Raw genomic sequence first — 19,298 nt, 5'->3', positions numbered from 1 at the left:
AGCTCGGAAATGTTAGTAAATGACAGTAAGGTGCTTGAACGGAACCTTCGCCGTTTCTTTTTGCTCACGGAGAAACCGTACCGTAACTAATCACGATTACGGCGAGATTTCCTATTACGTCGATCGCGGCGACACTCGCCGTGTACGCATAAGGCGCGGTTTCTAATTCCCGAGGAAGCAATTACACGCGCCGAGTTCCTTCGCGCGCGCGGGTTCGGCTCTCCGCCACGTCGAGAGTACACGCTGCTCTGATTGCCGGTTTGCAGTCTAGTTTCTATTGACAATGGCGTCGTTGACGACGCCGACAATGTTGCCTCAATGAGGCGCGCGCGCGCGCGCGAGCCTAAAGGGTCGCTTTCAAGTCACGCCTCGCGAATGCAAGAGCGTCGGAATTTTACAGCAAACTAAGCGTTTGCACACATCGCTGTATCTCACAGGAGTAAATTTACACACGTTAGGAGTAGCGTTTTGTAGTACTGTTTTCGGAAAACAGTTTCGAGCAAGATAGCATCACGAAGCAGCTTTGAAACTCGAAGCTGATGTAAATGTTTTGCGGTATAAAGTGTATATCGAATTATAAATTTCGTTTGGAAACCGCAATCTCACGTCAAGCTAAAATGTCAGTGCTCAATCTCGTTACAAAATAAAATTGAGAAACAAAATTGATAGATAATAACGAAACGTCTGTATTGAATATGTGCGGATGAATTCTTGCCGCGCGCGCATCAGACAAAGCCGCGTGCAACGGAGATTCTCACGATCCTGAAGAGAACCTGACGTACTCAATCGCTGTATCACGCCAGGGTACCGTATACTCGCCAGGTGCGCGCATACACGAGAGAAGGCCGAGAGTTCGAGGAACGCGCAATGCGGTGCCGCGATAAGCCGCGTAACTACGCGCCACGAGCCGGGGGACTGTTTATGGCAGCAACTTTTACGCCCACCGCCCCCCGCAAAAAACGCGCTTCGCCCGGTACGGTCTCGTTACCGCGAATACAAGTCTCATTGATATCGACCGACGGCTCGTCGGATCGCCATTATAGAGTGCGCTTTTTTTTTTTTTTTCGCTTTTTCCCGCTGCGCGAGCGTAACGATATTTTCTCCTAGTAAGATTTTTCCACGTGATGCGCGCGTACGATCGGAATGAGACGAGAGAAAAACTATACACACTCTTTACCAGAGTCTAGTTTTATTTTCCGAGAAGCAGAGAACTGATTCGACGAAATACGCGCTAGTACTTAGTGACAAAAGCACCAGATATATAGGTTTTCGAGATAAAAAAAAAAAAAAAACTAAAAAGAAAATTCTCCAAAAATTTCCCGAAATAGGAAAACGAACAAAGCGATCACGTGTTTCCGGATGAAATTCTATTTGGTTGCGCGATCGAGTTGCGCTGCGAAACTCGCGCGAGATCACGAAGAATACAAACGGCGATGTTCACGGCGTCGCGTCGGAAAATACGTGTGACGAAACGATCAATGGCTGCGTTCAGCGGACTCGACACTGAGACATCGTTTCGCGCTTATTGCCAATGATTGGCCCATTCCTCGTGGATATATTGCAGATGAGCAAATATCCACCGCTTGCAAGACGACGGCAAGTCTCGAATTCGCCGAGAATGCAGCCGTGAAGAAAATCGGAGCTTACATCGATCGAGCGACAAATATGTCGCGCTCTCCGCCGGCGTTATTGACAGAAAATCGCGTGGACCAAGCGAGGGGGTTATGAACCCCCCCGTGGTGAATATCCTCGACACGCGGACACAGACGGACGGACATGCGCCTTTCGCACCCTCGAGTACACGCGAGGGGGCTAACCACGGGGTGGAGAAACGACGTCCACGCGATTTGGAAGCGCGCGCAGAACCGGCATTCGCCATGCGAACTCGCACGACCACGACGCCTATCGTACACACGCGCGTCTTGTCTCAGTCACGTTTATTATTCATCGTATCACGCTATTATGCATCAAACAGAAAATCTCAGACTTACGGTAGGTTCCCAGGTAGAGCCGACGACGATGGTGGAAGAAAACGTCCAACTGGGCAGAGAAGAGAATATATTCGGCGAAGATATCCGTAGGTAGAAAACGGCGTCTTTCCGGCAGAATCACACAAACGTGACACAGCAATATACAAATTTCAAATAACGAAACTCGATCGTCGACTTTAGTTGATTCTCACGATTCCACGGAGTTTTTTTTTTTTACGTACGCGCGATCAGTTAGTTCAGGAATCGACACGATATACCGCACCACACGCGAGTTATTTTCGTATAAATCGCTCACGACACGGGAGGAAAGAAGCAGCGCTGACTGCGGATTTTGTGTGCGCGACACGTTTAGCGAATCGTAGGCAACTTCACTCGGCGCGCACGTCGAGGTGGCAGACAAGCGTCGTACGTGTACCGTACGCGTCGGTTCGTTGTGAAGAGAGACCGTTTTGGAGGTTAGGGAAGCACCCGACGACGACGCACCACCGGCTAGCTACTGCTCTCCTTCCTCTCTCCGCCTTTCCCTACAAGCTACGTGCCGCCGCCGTTTCACTCGTACCCGCGCGTCAGCCCCTCTTGCTCCAACGCTCTCCCACACGAGGCACCGAGTATGACGAGTCTTCTGTGCACGTACAGAACGCGTCACGCAGCGTCACGTTGTGTGTGCTCGTCCGTGCACTTAAGCGATCGTCGTATTGCCGGGGTAAACACCGGTGGAAAAAGAGACGGAGGCGGAGCGCGCGCGAGAAAGAAAGAGAAAGAGAAACGACGCCGAAGTAAGATGGAGACGGACAAAGTAGGAAACATTCAAGCAAGACGCCGCGTAACGTACCGAGCGCGGACAAAGACAAATACGGGAAGAAAAAATAATAAACAAAAGAAAAACAAGTCGCGAAGAAGAAAGAAGGGAGAGAAAGAAGACGAGAGGAGAAAAACGCGATTCTCGAAAGAACTTTTGATAGGTTAAAAACTCTAAAAAGAGATTCGAAAAAACGTAAAGTGAAAAAACGTAAGTGCGCGCTGCGAGAGAGAAAAAGAGGCGATGCTAAACTTCGCTACAGTCGCGGCATGCCGCGAGAACGTGGACGAGAGGTGAAGAGGGATCGCTTGTCGAAACACAGGCGGCTTGCGGGGAGAAGGTTAGATAGAAAGAGGGGAGAACTTACCGTAGGAGAGCGAACCGGAGCGCGGGGTCGGACGGCGCGCGGGAACAGGACGAGTGGGGAACAACGACACACAACGCGACTCCGACTCTCGAGAGGGACGCGGGGCGACTGACTACGCGGACCGTAGTGGGGGAACGTGGGCATCCGCGGGGTGGCGCGCGGCGCGGTACAAACGGCAAGCCGGCAACAGCCGACTCGACTCGAAGTCGCGACGATCTTACTCGCGCGTTCCGCGTCGCCGGTGGCGCTGTCTTCTTTCCTCCTTCGTTCGTCTCTCTATGTGCATCGCCGCCGTCGCCGATAGCGAACGATGTAGGAGGCATGCCAGGATATGTATACGGGGTGTCCCGCGAGAATCGAGCCTGCGGATCGCGCGCCTTTCGTATTCTTTCCGCGGACTTGCACTTCCGACGCTTAAATATATACGCGCGAACGTCCGGATGCGATTTGATTCGTCGTGAAAAAGAAAAATTTCGTTCGTACAAAAAAAAGAAATCGTTGCCGCGGATCCGTGATTTTTGCGTAGAATTATTGTTCGCGCAGGAAAGTGGAAATAAATGTTCCCTCGATGACATTTGCATAATACGAGTTTGCATAGCGCATACCTTGGCTGTATATTTGCATAATGCGGATACTGTGTTTTGTATATTTGCATAATTCGAATTTCGATTTTATTTCGATGAGTAATATTCCATCGTTCGAAAAATATCTGAAATATTCAGCGGGATCGCGTGAATGTGTAAACGCGTTTGTGTTCGTCAGAGAACACCGTTGATGAAATCCACGCAGGTTCAAAATTCCAACACAAATTCTCTTTGGAAGGTTTAGGATAATTCGTCCTTTTTAAAGTAAATCTACAGCAGGTCTCTTTCGTCCCGATTCTTTATACCTGCACAAAGAAGCTTCGTTCGAATCACCCGTTACGTATACGTGCATCGCACGGACGAAAAGAATACCGGCAAGGTGAGAGAAGGAGCGGATGGGCCCCGAAGACGAAACGTATCGGGCGCGACAAGGACGGCGCGTACCGTAAAAAAAGCGATGAGCGCAATAGAAAGACCGGCGAGAGAAAGAGAAAGAGAGAGTGATTGAGAGGGAACGGGGAGGTGAGGGACGTGTCCGGGGAAATGAACGGGAGACCTTGCACACCACGGCGGCAGCAGAGAGAATGCTTTGTGTCGGATAGCAGTTGTGCGATGGGAAGAGAGCTCGGGCCTGCTGCGCGGGAACAAGAGGGTAGAACAGAGAGGGGGGATGCGAAGGCAGGAGGGCATCAGGAGGGCCCTCAACCGTCTGCCATCCGCGTCGCGCATAAAGGTCCTCTCAGACGGTGAGTTCTCTGGGCGAGGTTCCTTCCTCTCACCCTCTCCACCTCGTCATTTGCCAAGGGGGACCCGCGCGGAAACCGGATTGCGTTTTACGTTCGAGCGTCCGGGGTTATATTTTTTCGACGCGATGCGTGTTACTCGATACGGGCGCCCCGTTCTTTCGTACACTTTCGTCGTCGTCGTCGCGCGCGCGGGGGTATTTTTAGCTGTGCACCGCGTATTTTTGACAGCGGGGTCCCCTCATCGGTCCGTGAGACGTTCGACGCCTCTGCTAGAATCCGCTCCGGAAAGCGAATGCTTCGTCGATCTCTTCAGAGTCGGATGCCCTCCCTCGCGATGCCGTGAATTGTTTTCACGCAAAATAAATTTTATTTTCTTCAAATAACAAGAGAAAAGTTTGTTTCACTTCTCGATTATTATTTTCGCGTTTTCTGACTTCTCGAAGCGCTTCGGATCGATTTTATCGCGTTGGCAGATAACGCATCAGGGTTAATAATGGAGGTGTGAAAGCCGACTGGCGTATATTGCGATTGCACCGCAATCCTGCAGATTTGGTATACGTATGTACGTGTGCGCGGCGCGGGGTTGCACATGTGCACGAGATATGGGAAAGCAAATCGTGGGAGCTCGTGAAACGAAGCTCGACTGCCACCACGGAACGACGACGAAATATCGTTGGTCGCTGCTACACCTCGCGCGCGAGAAGCAACCATGAGCCGGCATATCACGTATCAAGCGACTAATCAGTGAAATTCGTTCATTACGCCGTTGCACGAAAAGCAGCGTAACACCGCCGCAACCCGTCGTCGTTGTGCAACGGCGATTCGAAACGCCTCGAATATTTGAGGCGCGAATTAAACGCGCCTTTTGTAAGGATTACGCAAATTCGATTACCGAATTATACAGCGCTACTATCGACCGGTGAGACAGTCGCTTATCGCGCTACGTAATTTATTTGTAATAAATAACTATATCAGCTCGCGGTATGTTTGCCGCTGAATCAGTCGTGTTGTAACAAAATTAGATTTCGCGCTCATTGTGGGAATTAATATCAGAAATTCAAATTCTCTTGAAAAGTGGGAAGTTTTGATTCAATTTTACTTCTTACTGTCCTGAAATTCGTTAATAAACATTCTCTTCTAGCAACGCACAATTGAAATGTTAATTTTCCCTCTCCTCAAACATATATATGTATATATCAGGTGTTCGACGCCAGTTTCTCTTCGAAGATCGGGGATATATAGAGTGTGCTTACATGTGACGGGACGGCTGGCGCGTCCTGCCACGGACAAAGGAAGCGCTGAATCGTGCGGCCCTGCGTATTTGCATGGGAAACGTACCCACAGGATCCCCGCTCTCGCGCACAAAGGACCTGCGAGCGAGAGCGCGCACACGAAGCGCGCGAGTTTAGCGTACGTGTTTCCCTTGCATCTGCGAGGGCACGTAGCGCAGAAGGAGAATAAGAAGAAAGAAGTCTCAGGGTCACGTTTTTAAAAAAAAGTAGGTTCAAGGGGGAGACAGGATACAACAAAGAGAGAGAGAGAGAGAGGGTTCGCGGTTTTCTCGTGGGACACAAGATCAGCTCGTTACTTTCCATTTCGCGGGGATTTCCTTTCTCTCTCTCTCTTTGGCGAGCGCCCTCCTCATCCTGGAAACCACGAAGGGTGCGGCTTAGCTTCCTTCGTGCGCGGATCCGTCCCGGCCGAGATTCGCATCGAGAATACGAGGCACTGGATCGAGAGGATGGGCCGGGGAAATGTTTTATAGGTCACGGGATTTATCCTGATAAAGTCAGCCGGGTTGTAAATTCCGTCTCGAAGAAAAGCGAAGGTTTTGAGTTACGCAGAGGCTTGCAACCGCGCGCCGTTCGAGTTCGCGAATTCAATCGGCCTGTGTCGAGTGTGTGTCGCAACAACTCAATTTTCCTTTCGTAATTTAGAAAGGATAGCGAATCGCCGTCCGTCTCACTTCGATGTAACGCGTTAGAGTCTAAGAGATACTTCTTTAGGATATAAAGTAAAATTTATTTAAAAGATAAAACCAAAATATATATATATATAAGATTAGTATTTCACTTAACTTAATATATTCCCGTATTGTATGAAGCATCACGTTTTTTTTTTTTTATCGCGTATAAGCGTGAAAATATTGTTTATCGATTCCTCGTATTATACTATTAATGTCCTGTTTATCTCCGCGGCGTGTTTATCGCGTATATACATCAGTGGAGGCAATCGCGGGATTTTATATTTGTTATACAATCGATTTAATTATAATTGACGTAATGATGAGAATTATTATTCCCAAGGCTGGCAATCAATCCTATAGAGTGACGAGTGAGTTGAAACGACAGTGCGAACACACTTTCGTAATCGTTCGAGAGAAGAAAATATGACTACGTAAAATTTAATCTTACTAATGGCGCGGGAGTTCAATTACTTGAAATTTCCTTCTTTTCTGTTGAATTTAAATTTTTTTTTTTTTTTTTTTTTTAACAATTCGAAACTCGATGTAAATTATACATTAGTCGCACACTGAAAAAGATCTAAAAAAAAAGGAATCGAATGTCTCGGTTTTTATATTCAATATAAAACGCACACGCGCAACTTGTGTTTTGGTTTCACATTTGGCCTACTTTTGTTTCGGTGTAAATTATGTTACAGTTGCACAAGTTCGATTCCCACGTATATTATCGAAGTCAACGAAATGGTGACTCATATCATTATCAACCGGCCAAGGCTGAGAATCTATTTGACCCTATCGAGTCTGGAGCGGAAATAAAGCGTTTTCATCGATGTTGCTCGGTTGATAATGTATGCAAACGAGGTCGCGAGGGAAAGAGAGAGACAGAAAAATAGCGAGAGAGAGATCGGATCTTCGTGCGAATTTTCTGCACACTTCGAAATCCCGAAACGACGACGGGAACAAAACAACTCGCGAGAAGGGCGAGACAGCTCGAGAGAGCGGGCCATATCTCACTCGGTGTGAAACGCTAAACGCTGCGTTACAACGTGCGAATTAAGATTTATCGCGGCCGCCGTAAAGTCACGACGGTGACTTACGGAATTCGAGCTCGCCGCTCCTCTTCAAGTCTTAGCGTCTCGTCCACGCGCGCTGTCTCTTCCTACGAAGAGGCTGACGCTGCGGACTTTTGATATTTTTTTCGATTTTAAAACGACGACCTAGTTAGCTAAAAATTTGCGTATCAACCACGTATACCGGACGTTGCGCTTCCTAAAGCAGCGGAGCGTTACACAAATCGGCGGAAACTTCGCGGAAACTATAAGGATTCTTACGTAAGTAAGGCTTCATTCAAAGTTTTCCTTGAAGATCGCTAAGACGGAGACGTTCCAAAAGTTGATGAGCACGAACACCTACGATCGCGCGAATTGTCTCAATGCAGGCGACGCTCAGTTTGGCACAAGTGCGGGACGTCGTTTATCACTCGGATGAGCAGTCAAGAGACGCTCGCTTCGAGCGGGCGATTAGACGTCACATTGGTCTCAGAAAAAATCTGCCTTAAGTGGATCGCAGTAAATCAATCAGCTGTTTAGCGAAACCGGAGAAGAGTTATATAGTAGGTAGTTTGAATATGCTATTCTATGTCTATTTCTAGACGCGCGCACTGAAATAAATATTTGACAATTACGACGTGTGTGTGTTTCACGCGGGGGAGAAATTTACCCCAAACAAAATATTTGTTTAAAATTCTAAAAACTCCGTAAATATTTTTTGTATACTTTAACAGTTGCAAATGTTTTTCTATTTCATACAAAAAACGGCAAATGTTTTTTTTTGTCAATATATATAGACGAATGTTTCAAAGTCGAAATTTATTACAAAACAAGTGTTTTTATTTCGGTTCGTGTACGGAAATACAATTACATAGAGGAGCTTTTTCATCAAAAAAGTATTTTAAAAAATTCGAAGAGAAAAACATCTTTTTCGATATTTTAGTGTTCAACCCAATCTAATGTGTCTATTTCACAGGAAGAGTTTATGTACGTAATAATAAGAATATCTAATCTGTATATTTTGAGAAGATAACGATGAACGCTTAGAAGAGTGAATCTCAGAACGAAAGTAAGTCCGGAATGCGCGATGAAATCGATCGGCTCGCTCGAACGAAAGTAATCGAGGCGAAACGCGAGCGATTAAGCGACGCAGCAGTAGTGCTATCAGTTATCGCGATCAGGTAACCGTGAACCTGAATCCAGAGCGAGACTTGTCCCGACCGGTATGTCGTATAGTAAAGCGAGATACAATTCTCGAGTGTTGTGCGTACATATATACACACGGTTTCATCGTCATTCAGTACAATCTCCTGGGCTGCTACGAGAGAGAGAGAGGGACAGGTTTGTCCACACTTGGCACGGATTATATTTTACCGCAATAATGCGTCCGTCACGTAAATCGTTTCGCAATCACGTGATACATAAAGAGTTACAGCACACGTACAATTGCAGCATCGTTGTACGTGCGAAATTTAGAGTACGTTAAAAGAAATATATTTTACAAGCTTCTTGTCGCGCGCATTAACATATTCGACGACGTTATCGGGACGTTTATTTCCGCCGCGGGGGAAGGGGGTGCATCAATTTTTTATTTATTGCTTTAACGTCACAACGTGCGAGTTGTCAACAATTGCCGCGTATATTTATTTATAGACGATGAAATATCGACGCTTGGTAATCGTGTATGAATATGAACGCGTAAAAATTTCAAGGCCTTTTAATTACGATTGACCTGCTTATCGTGTCGATAACATCGACGTTAATTATTATCATGATTTACCTGTAATGTATAAGAAAATTTTTATGATGACATTAAGGTTTATCTGCGCAACGACATTGTTGTATTGTGCCACTCGACAGTGCGGAATCGAGCGTCGTGATGTACTCTTCTATGCAAACGGTCGGTCTCTTCGCTAAAATTTTTCGAGGAACGTTTGCGACGGCTGAGCTGCGCGCGAGCGACGAGCCAGAAGCGCGAGGGAACTGAAATTAATCTAAATTAAGTAATGACGCTCCCCCGCTCGCTAAGAACGTCGGCGCTAGACCGCGAATCACCGCAACTCAGTGCCGTATTTCAGCAGGATCAAAAACGTGGAAATTTTCTACGTGAAAATTTTCCACAAACATTTTCTAGACACTCCGCCACGCCGGTGAAAACGCACCGTGAAAATGTTCCGCTTTTTATGTTCCTTCCTTTATGTGTATATTTTCGGAATATTGTATTTAAACATTTTTTATATTCGGAATGTATATTCAAAAAAAAAAAAAAAAAAAAATTCAGAACACACAAACTCGTTACGAAAATCTTGTATTAATTTCTCGGATCGCCGCTGATAATTTCGGTAAGTAAAAAATTCAGAATATTTGAATAAGTAATTTTTTTCATTTAAAGTCCGAAGTACTGCACCAGTTATGTAAAAGGGTAAAGAAAGACAAAGGAGAGTTGAAGGGCAGCTTAATTAACGTAGCGAACTCTAATAGTTTCGATGTGTACCGGGCTCTCGAAGTTGTAAAAACGATGCTGAACAGTACAACCGCCCGTCGGTCTTGTTCTTTTTTCTTTTCCTTTCTTGCGCGTTACATCTTCACGGCACGCACCATCTGCTGTCCGTTCCCTGTTAATTAATTGACCGGCTTGTCTGGCTTACGCTTTGTTCCCTTTTCGCGCTGTTTTTCCCTCTCTATTGTTTTACAACACTGCTTCAATTCGAAAACACCGTACAAACAAAAACTCGGATGCAATCGAATTTCAGTAGTAAAATAAAATTCAACTATTGAATGATTTGATTGGTTTTCAATTAGATTTTTCATTTGCATGATCAATTTTTTCTGACGCGCAAAATTTGACTTTTATGTAACGCGATCGTCGCGTCGATTTTCGCGAAATTTAACAGAGTGTGATCAATTCTTCTTCAGGTTCTATTGTAATTGCCAGTTGCCCGAGCAATATTTTGTCCGCGGTGTCATCAGAAATTTTGACCGATGCGTATTAATAAGACGGTAATTCACAATGAAATATAACGACAATCTGACACCGACGAGCAGTAACGTTTAAGTGAAAAGAGACGCGCTGGCACCGCTTCAGTCGCTCTTCTAATTCTGTCCGCCGCGGCCATCAGCTTCAATTTATTAATCGATTAGCGCGTTCCTTTAGTTCGGAATAGTGCAATATCGCACGTAAAATATGTCTTTGGTATCACACGTCGCTCGTGACGATACCTCCCTTGATGATCTATCGCGTCGTGTGAGCGGCGTAACGCGAGAGAGTTGCCATAAATCGCGCGCTTTGTGAAAGGTTATTTTTGCGGGAAACTATATAAAACGGCAGAGCGTTAATTGCCACGGACAAGTCAATCCCGAGCGTGCTACTTGCCGCAGTATGGCGAGTTAATTAACCGCCATGTCAGACTCTCTTGCTCGGGAGCGCGCGCGATCCTAGAATCTGGCTTCGAGATCCACCCTCCGTGTCTCTCGCCTTTCGCGCTCTCTTTCTCTCCTCCTCGCGTAATAACCCACCTTATTCCGCCCACACACACACACATATCTGTCTATCTATCTCTCCGTCGTCCGTCTCTATCTCTATCAGCGAGAGAACGTAAGCCCCGGGCTCGTCGCCAACTTCGCCTTGCGAGCCACCGGTACGACCGAGGGGGGCTTCGTGCTCACTCGCTGTTTGACTTACCAGCGCTAACGATTTCAGCCAAAACTTCGTGCCGTTCAAATAACGGCCTACCGGGAACGTTATTTCGTTTTCGTATATTTTGACGCTTTGACCCAGACGCATAAACAGCGTCGAAAACCGGCGAGATCCGCGCCCGGCGGGTCCCCCTCTTCCGCACATTTATTTCGCGGCTTATATAGCCGAAGAAATAAAACGCGCCCATATCTCCGTGAAAACTTTCGCGACGGCAGAAACGACATCGTGAAAAACTGACGTAAAAGGAAACGGATATGCGATATTCGAAAATATAATGCATATAATCTCGCCGAGATGATAATCTATTTTGCAATAACAAAACAAATAAGCAAAACGTGAGTATTGTGTATTCTTGTGTCCACACGTCGCGAATAAAACGACAATTCACATTCACAACGTTAAGCTCGCTTAAGCAACTTTCAAAGCCGCGCGGACACGAGGTCCAGCGTGAGAAGTTTTTCCCCCTCTCGGATTATATTTACGAAAAAGCCCGGCGTATCATTTACGGCGGCCGGAGTTAATCACAAACTCGGTTTGCACGGTGATAACGAGCTTTCCGCATTCTTCTTCCTTTTCTCTTCGTAAATAAAGTCGGGGACGGGGAGTGTTTCCGCGCGTCGTGTGTGTGTGTGTGTGTGTATGTGTGCGTGCGCGTGGACGCACGGAGAACGCAATATTTCGCGGGCAATATGTTCGTTTTAATCCGCATGTACGTTACGATTTAAATTGGATATCGGATATAAAATTGAATCATCGATGCCCCCTTAGTCGCGAATATTCCGCGAAATAAATCTGGTTACGCGCGCGAAAGCTGAAACTTTTCCGCGACAATTCGATTACGAGGGCGACGCTGACGTTTCGATGCAAGTTTTAATTTTTCGTTTCGCTCGCAGATGACGGAATTAGATACCCTTCATTAAAACTTGGACGATGTATCACGCTCTATTGGCCGAAGAAAGGTCACGGGGATATATATCTTGCCGTTCTGCAAACGGTGCGCGCCTGTGCGAACGTTCTTCTGCGATGTAACGAGATCATTACCGAACGCGATAGAACGTAGCGTTTTTAAAAAAAAAAAAAAAAAAAAAAAGCGAGACGTATGTGCGTGGAAAACGCGCGTACCTCATCCCGTCCATTAACGTGTCGATCGGTATTGTATTTAAAAAATCGATTTCACAGAAAAATTTGAAAAGGCGTGCGAAAAATGGCGCGCGCAGAAATTATTGCCGCGACGACGACGTGAAAATTCCGCGATTTGCACGAGAACTGTCTCGCGTTGTGATAAAATTATGGGTGTAATGACGATGCAGTTTGTGTGCCGATAAAGGCGTGAAACGACTGATGTTACTGGTATCGATTCTCCTGTCGACCACCATCTTACGGCGGTGTCACGCATCGGGCACGTGATAACGTGTCGCGTGACCTTAAAATCGCTTGTTTCGCTTTTTTTTTTACCTCGACAACACACGTTAAAAGAAAACTAAACGGCTCTAAAGTGAGAAACTGATCTAAAAATACGGGATTGGCGTATATAGAAGAGCGGTAGACGTTGCAGTTCGTGCTTTCGAGTGAATCGACGAGTGATCATCTCCGCGAGCTGAAGTCTACTTTTTTCCGGGTATCTATTAGCGTCTTCTCCCGAACGAGAATAGGTGCGCCGCCTCACGCGTGACTGAAACAGGCAACTTTTTTGCGCATATAAAATTACATCTAATCACTTTATTGATCTATCGGTGTGTGGTTATTAATAAAAGGTTCGGCGGAGACGAGAAACAATCGTTCTTCAGCTTTCGATGGATGAGGCTTGAATTTAAGGCTTTTTTTTTCATATTTCGCAGAGACTTATCGCATGTTTCCGCGAATGTAAATTCAGATTCAAGGTTATAGGATTCGCGCTATATCGCTCGCGCACGCAATCGTCCGTCAAATGTGACAATACGAGCGTGACTATTAGATTTTGATCATGTGTAACATAAATAAATATTGTACATACATTTAATATAGTGTGTTGAATGTGCAAAGCATCGGCCGAGACGGTTTCGCGAAATACATTTCGCAAATGTCGCCCGCGCACGCGAACGTAATAAAACAAGCGTGACGCTTATAGATTTTCTTCTGTAAGTGTGTGTGTGAGTGCATGAGATAAACGTAATTTTGCGAAATTATTGCAAATTGAGAGTTATACCTTATAATTAGGTTTTTTGTTTGTCGAAACACACACACACACACGTACACAGAAAATAACGAGATTGCGGTTTGGACGGATGACATGAACTTTCTCTAACGAAGATTCAAATGAAGAAACTTATTGCGAAATATGTATGTAAATCTTTACGACGACACGCCGCAATAGGAGTCAAATTACTTTCCCGTTTCAAAAAAGCGGTTTCGAGCGGAATTAAAAGTTGTGTTCGCCGCGTTTGCATTTTTTTTTTCTTCTCTTTTTTATCTTATAACGCGCCGCATATACGTACGTGCGCCGTCGGCACGAAACAAATATTCCGTGTTCTGACAATTTTGTTTCGCCTAACTGTTATTACGCATTTGCTCATGTGAAAATAGATACCGCCTGGCCGGTCTCTCTCTTTGACGCAACTCTAAACAAAACTCAATTTCCCGACGCGGCTTAACCAACACGCGATGATGCATATTTCCAAAATGGATGCTCGCAGGCGAATCTATTCGTTATCAAATCAATTCGTAATTCCAAATCTACGCGACACGGTAATCCGATCGGAAGGTATAATGTTTCGAATATTGGAAATTTGATCAACGTGGGTCTGTGCCTGGCTTTACGATGGAGGCCCCGTAATTACATTAATGGCGAATCGTGGTAGATGGTAATATCGATTACACGAGCGTAGCCCGCGTGGCTCTTTTTGAACTCGCGCGCGCCAGAGAGAGTAGAAGGCGCATTTGTGGAAACCTTTATCGGATCTGCGTATCTCGGGAACCTCGCAATTTCGTCCTTTCCCGAATGGCTTCTCCGAACAATCTCGACGACAACGTCTTATTTGTTGTTCGCTGCGCCGTGACTGCGCGCTATTAGGTGGTGCACGTTAAAAAAACAAAAAAAAAAAAAAAGAAAAAGTTCAAACGATCTCCGTTACAACGAACGGAAGAAATAATTTCTAAAGAATTCGTTCGCAAGTCGAAAAAATTACGGCACTCGAACAGCGACGTGGTGCAACCACAAACGGGTTGTTTTTTCTATGTTCGACGTCGTCCTCGCGACCGCAAAAAGGCAAATTAAATTCTCCCGTCGCGGAAATTTTATCCTTCGTATATTTCGTCCACCGTTCGCGTTTGAACGAATTTTATAACGCGGTAAAAGAAACAAAGAGCGCGCGCGCGCGCACACACGCAAAGGGATAAAAAGCGCCGGAACATCTCGCTCGAGCGCGCGCAGAAAAAAGAAGAGGAAGTAAAAATACAAACGTAATTTCCAATACGTTTGAATGGTAACGCGCGAGACAAACGTGTCGGGGAAAAAAACTTATGCATCGACAACATTCGAAAAACACTCGTCGAAAACGAGTAGGTAGGTAACCGTCGATATTGCGCGCAGCTCTCGGAGGGGACTCTCGCGGAATATTCCTTTATTGTTCGGCATTGCCGGCACGTATTCCCTCTCCTTCAACGATGATTGATAACCGACTTCGCGGCTCTGTAAGTTCACGTTATTTACACGCGAGACGCATACATTAATGATAATAGTGCGTATCGCGGACGAATCGCGCGGCCGCCACGCACTTTCACAACCGTGCGCACTCGGAAACGGCACACACGCAAGCAATATATAGTCGCAGAGACAGTTATTTTCGCACAGAACACAATAGCGTCATTTTCATTGCTGCGTACATAGATAACAAGTGAGTCAGCCGTGTGCACCTGATTATTATTTCTCTAAGTGTAATTACTTGCATTTAATTATTACCTATAATTAGTTCTTCAATAATCGCGCGGAGGTTTTATTCTGTGCATCGCCCGTCGACTGTTTCAACTCAATTATAAATATAATTGCTAAAATAGTTTTCCGTTACACGAAATCACTAAACTATTCCCGTGACTAAAATATTCTCCTCCTTATCACGTGACTTTACTTTAGTCACGTTTTTAAAGACACGTGACTTTTTTTCTCCTTCCTGTCACGTGATAAAATAGTAAATAATAACTTGTTAATAAAATGATTTAATTTTACGTCGCGCTTATTATTTTGTGTACGTACATATTTGGAGAACCACACACTTTTAAGCTTTCGATTTTACAAATGCATACACACGACGTGTCGAACGAATTCTTAACGAATCTGTCGCGACACACACACATACACACGTACGGGAGCGCGCGCGAGACATAAAAGTTAATTTAAAGTTCGATTTATCTTTCAATTCTCCGTTTGCTTTCGCGGCATCGAAGCCACTCGACTCGACATCGTTTGATTTTCCTCCTGCAAGTTGAGAACCCCCGACTTCAGTATCGCGGAATACACGAGGCATTCCGTCGGTTCTGCGAGAACGAATAGAGGAAGCAGCTTTGCGCATACGTACACTCGTATGAACACCACTACACCCACGCCGCCGATACCTACGTGCCCTTCCTACCTACTTCCTCCCTCTTTTCTCCCCGTAGAAACAGGGAGCCGTATTGTGCCATGGTGTGTCTACAAGTTTGCGCGAGATAAGCGCTGAATGGATTCGTTTATTGAATTTCACACTCTACGGACCTTCGCTGCCGCCGTCAATTTTTCGATCCCGCCTCTTTTCTTTCCGTGTTTGTGCCCATCGCGCGCGAGATACGATACACGAGACAACCTTTTCCTCAAATCGAATAAGATAAAAGCGGCATAAATATTATAATTGCACGGTGATTTGTTTTTTTTTTCTGTGCTTCCTGTTTCTTTGGTTCCTTTTTTTCTCTTCCTCTCTTTCTCTCTCTCTTTGAAAACAGGACATAGTTGAAAAAATAATCTCGACACATTCTTTTGCGCAGTTCAAATACGCAAATAAGCTTCGAACTATCTTGATATATTAGAATTTTTCTCGGTATTATTACGCGAGAAGATTGTACAAGATTACGTGTATAAAAGCATTATTTATACTTACCACCGCAATAACAAAAATGCAACTCATGTTTATTAATAGCAAAACATGACAGCACGCGCGGGAATATTTTTACAATCGTCGCATTTATTTTATCGAACCGTACGAATGCGGAATATGCGAAGGCCGTCGCGCGCGCGCGCTATCGCGCCAACCCGTTAAATCCATCTGGTGTCCGTTATGTTTGTCTGTTAAAATAATCGACGTTCCGAAAACAGTCGCGTTTCTCGGAACGACACGGTTCGCGGTTGAATAAAACGTCTGATCTACACACAGGCCGCTGTAACGCGCCGCGTGTATATATACGGCTTCATAAATGTCGCATACGCCATTTACGAGTCGATGTTAGCGGAATATCATCTTGGCGAAATGCCGGGAAAAGTCTCAGTTCGGTTTTGCTATCAATAGCTTTCGCGTTTCGAAGCTTTTCCCGAAACGTCCTTTTCGTTTTCTTCTCTTCTTTGCTACGGCGATATAGCGTGGACGGCGGAGCTCTCCGTAAACGTCCTCCGAAACGCGGAAATAAAACGATTCTCTCGCGCGAGTCGTCTCGAAGGAGAGATCTTTTCCGCGAATGCGGAACGAAGCGCCATGAATGACTTCCGATCGCGGATTATCATTTGCATGCAGCTTCAAGTAAGTACCCACCTATAACGCCGACGACCGTTTATTCAACGCACGATCGTTCATTACCCACATGACAATATTTGGTCAATATAGGCGAATCGCTTGTATCTCGTGACACACGCGCGATTTGATATGCGGGCTTGCGTCGTGCCGTGGAGTCGCGTCGTGTTGCGGCGCACGTTGCGTTTCCGTGCGCAAGTACTTGTACACGCCGATGCGCATCCACGTCGGCGGAAAGGGGTGACGGAGAGAGACGCGCACGTGACAGTGACCGTCCGTGACTCTTTCAAGCTTGAGTGAATCGAAATAATTGTGAAAAAAACAATTGTTCAATAGACCTTATGCTATTTGCGTTATTTGGGCGAATTAAATTTATAGATTTTAGCGTCAAAAGTGTATCTGTTTGAGTCGTTAAAATTCTCCGATCTTCCAAAGGTTAAAGAGGATATTCGAGATCTGTTGTTTTATTACGCTTTGGAATATTTCGGTAGTAAATCTAGCAAGACACATCCGCTTGTAATGGCGAAAATACTCGTTCACTTTAGAACTTCGAGCGTACTCTTTCCGTTTTTCAACATAGAAAACGGCGGAATTCGAAGATTCCAATCCCACGGATTCTCACAGCCGTGGCCCCGCATCGTACCCACACGATATCGCGTAACAATAACACAGCCATAAATTTCTCGTCTCATATTTCTAGTTGAAGGTTTACGCGCGTACGCTCTGGTTTGTTTATTTGTTTATGAATTTGATCTTGCGTGATAAACTCTTCCTAGAAACGTTATCGTACGGGGAATTGTGTCGCCTCACAGGATCCTCGTAGAGTCCGTGTGGAGCGGCCACGCAGTGCCGTTGACCGCATCGGCGCATTCCGAAATGAAGCGCACTACACGGGGGAACTCGGTGCGCGACCGCGATAGCGGTAATCGGCGATTCGCCATTATTTCGTACTTGAAAGCTACCATTGCGCGACGAGGACCGAGGCTCGATGTCGAGATTAGTGGGCGGACATTGAAGTTCGGACATTGGCGTTGAATCATTGAACACACTCAATTTTCAAAGCACGTATATATTAATAAATATTATTTGGAACAAAATAAAAAAAATGTAAAAAAATGTGTAAAAATACAATTTAACATGTAAAAAGTAGAGTTTCGAGATAAATGTACATTTATCTCAAAATCGTTACACACAGAGAGCAGATGCCGCGCGCGATTTGTTAAAGCATATAAAGCGTTTTTATTTGGGACAGATAACTCGGATCGTGGCGATTTTATCGGTAACAAAAGAATCACACAATGCTATTAACAATATATATTCTCTAATGCCGATTCTCAATTAATTCAACGTATTTCACCGATAACGCGCCGGTTAAATCATCCATGCGCCGTGATAATGCAACGTTCAGGCTCGGCCGCCAACAAAACGCTATTTCGCCGGAAGGACGGCCGTGACTGCCGTGCGGCCGAATAATCGCGCGCACTCGGCATGCGATCAAGATTTTATTAATAGCCCGCAATAATCCACAATACTCGGCGGACGTTACCATGGCAGCCTGGATTAACTTTGATCTCAGGTGGGACGTTCACATCGGAAATGTGTCCACTATTCGTCAATGCCGCGCGTAATCAAGATCGAGAACACTTCAATAATGCCCGACCGGTTAATCAGTTTCCAATATGGCATCCGAGCATGACACGCGCGCGGCGATGCGCGCGCGAGAGACCGAAGTTCTCTCCTCTCCTATTTCCGATTATACGCCGCGCGTCCCAATTCCATTGCACTTTTCGAGCATCATTCGCTGCGCGTGATCGCGCGACGGAAACTATATTTAAAGCGGAGCAAACCGGACGCACGCTGGAACAAAACCGAAAGTGTAGTCCCATTGTCGCGATAAGTACACGAGCTCAAAAATATTCGAACAAAGAAAAATCTATCGGATCGCGAAGCATATCAATATAACTAGAAATTTGAAAAAGAGTCTCTTTGCATTCGAGTGTCAAACATGGAGCCGGATTACATCAGAAACAGAATTTGCTCCCTTCGATAATGTCCGACTTAGTTTTTAATCTCGGCACTCGAAACCTCGATGTCCGGTGTGTGGATCCGCGGCGCTTTTGTCTTCGCGCAAACACACTTCTCGGCATAATCGTACGGAAGAAATCGATCGATGTGCCTGCGGCGACGGCGGTGACAGCAGCAGCAGCAGCAGCGGCAGCATCTACCTACAGACCTGGCCGGCTCTCGTCATCGGCCCGACGAGATCAGGTTTGCATACTGGGTGGCCGCGGTTGACCGGGTTTTGCACCGGGAAATTTGCATTGAACGACGTGTGCGAGTGCACGCGCGGGTCAACGCGCGTTTTCAGCCCCC

The 19,298-nt window shown here is 45.8% G+C and overlaps 1 protein-coding gene across 5 annotated transcripts in view; it reads right to left on the bottom strand.

The window, feature by feature from the left end:
* Positions 1–19,298, bottom strand: part of LOC109855181 (polypyrimidine tract-binding protein 1) — a 353,785-nt gene that overhangs the window by 272,488 nt on the left and 61,999 nt on the right. For 3 of the 5 annotated variants that reach the window (XM_020429095.1, XM_020429104.1, XM_020429112.1), the window contains exon 1: positions 1,992–2,989. The exons of 1 other annotated variant lie outside the window; for it this stretch is intronic. The gene's annotated coding sequence lies outside the window, so the exon portion shown is untranslated. Of the gene's footprint in view, positions 1–1,991; positions 2,990–19,298 lie in introns of those variants that run through there. One more of the 5 variants, XM_020429129.1, reaches the window with a different exon arrangement.

This window comes from Pseudomyrmex gracilis, unplaced genomic scaffold, assembly GCF_002006095.1.
Source record: "Pseudomyrmex gracilis isolate BER0280 unplaced genomic scaffold, ASM200609v1 scaffold_3, whole genome shotgun sequence".
Taxonomy (NCBI): domain Eukaryota; kingdom Metazoa; phylum Arthropoda; class Insecta; order Hymenoptera; family Formicidae; genus Pseudomyrmex; species Pseudomyrmex gracilis.
Note: the sequence above shows the minus strand (reverse complement) of the source record. Positions and strands in the feature narration are given on the sequence as shown.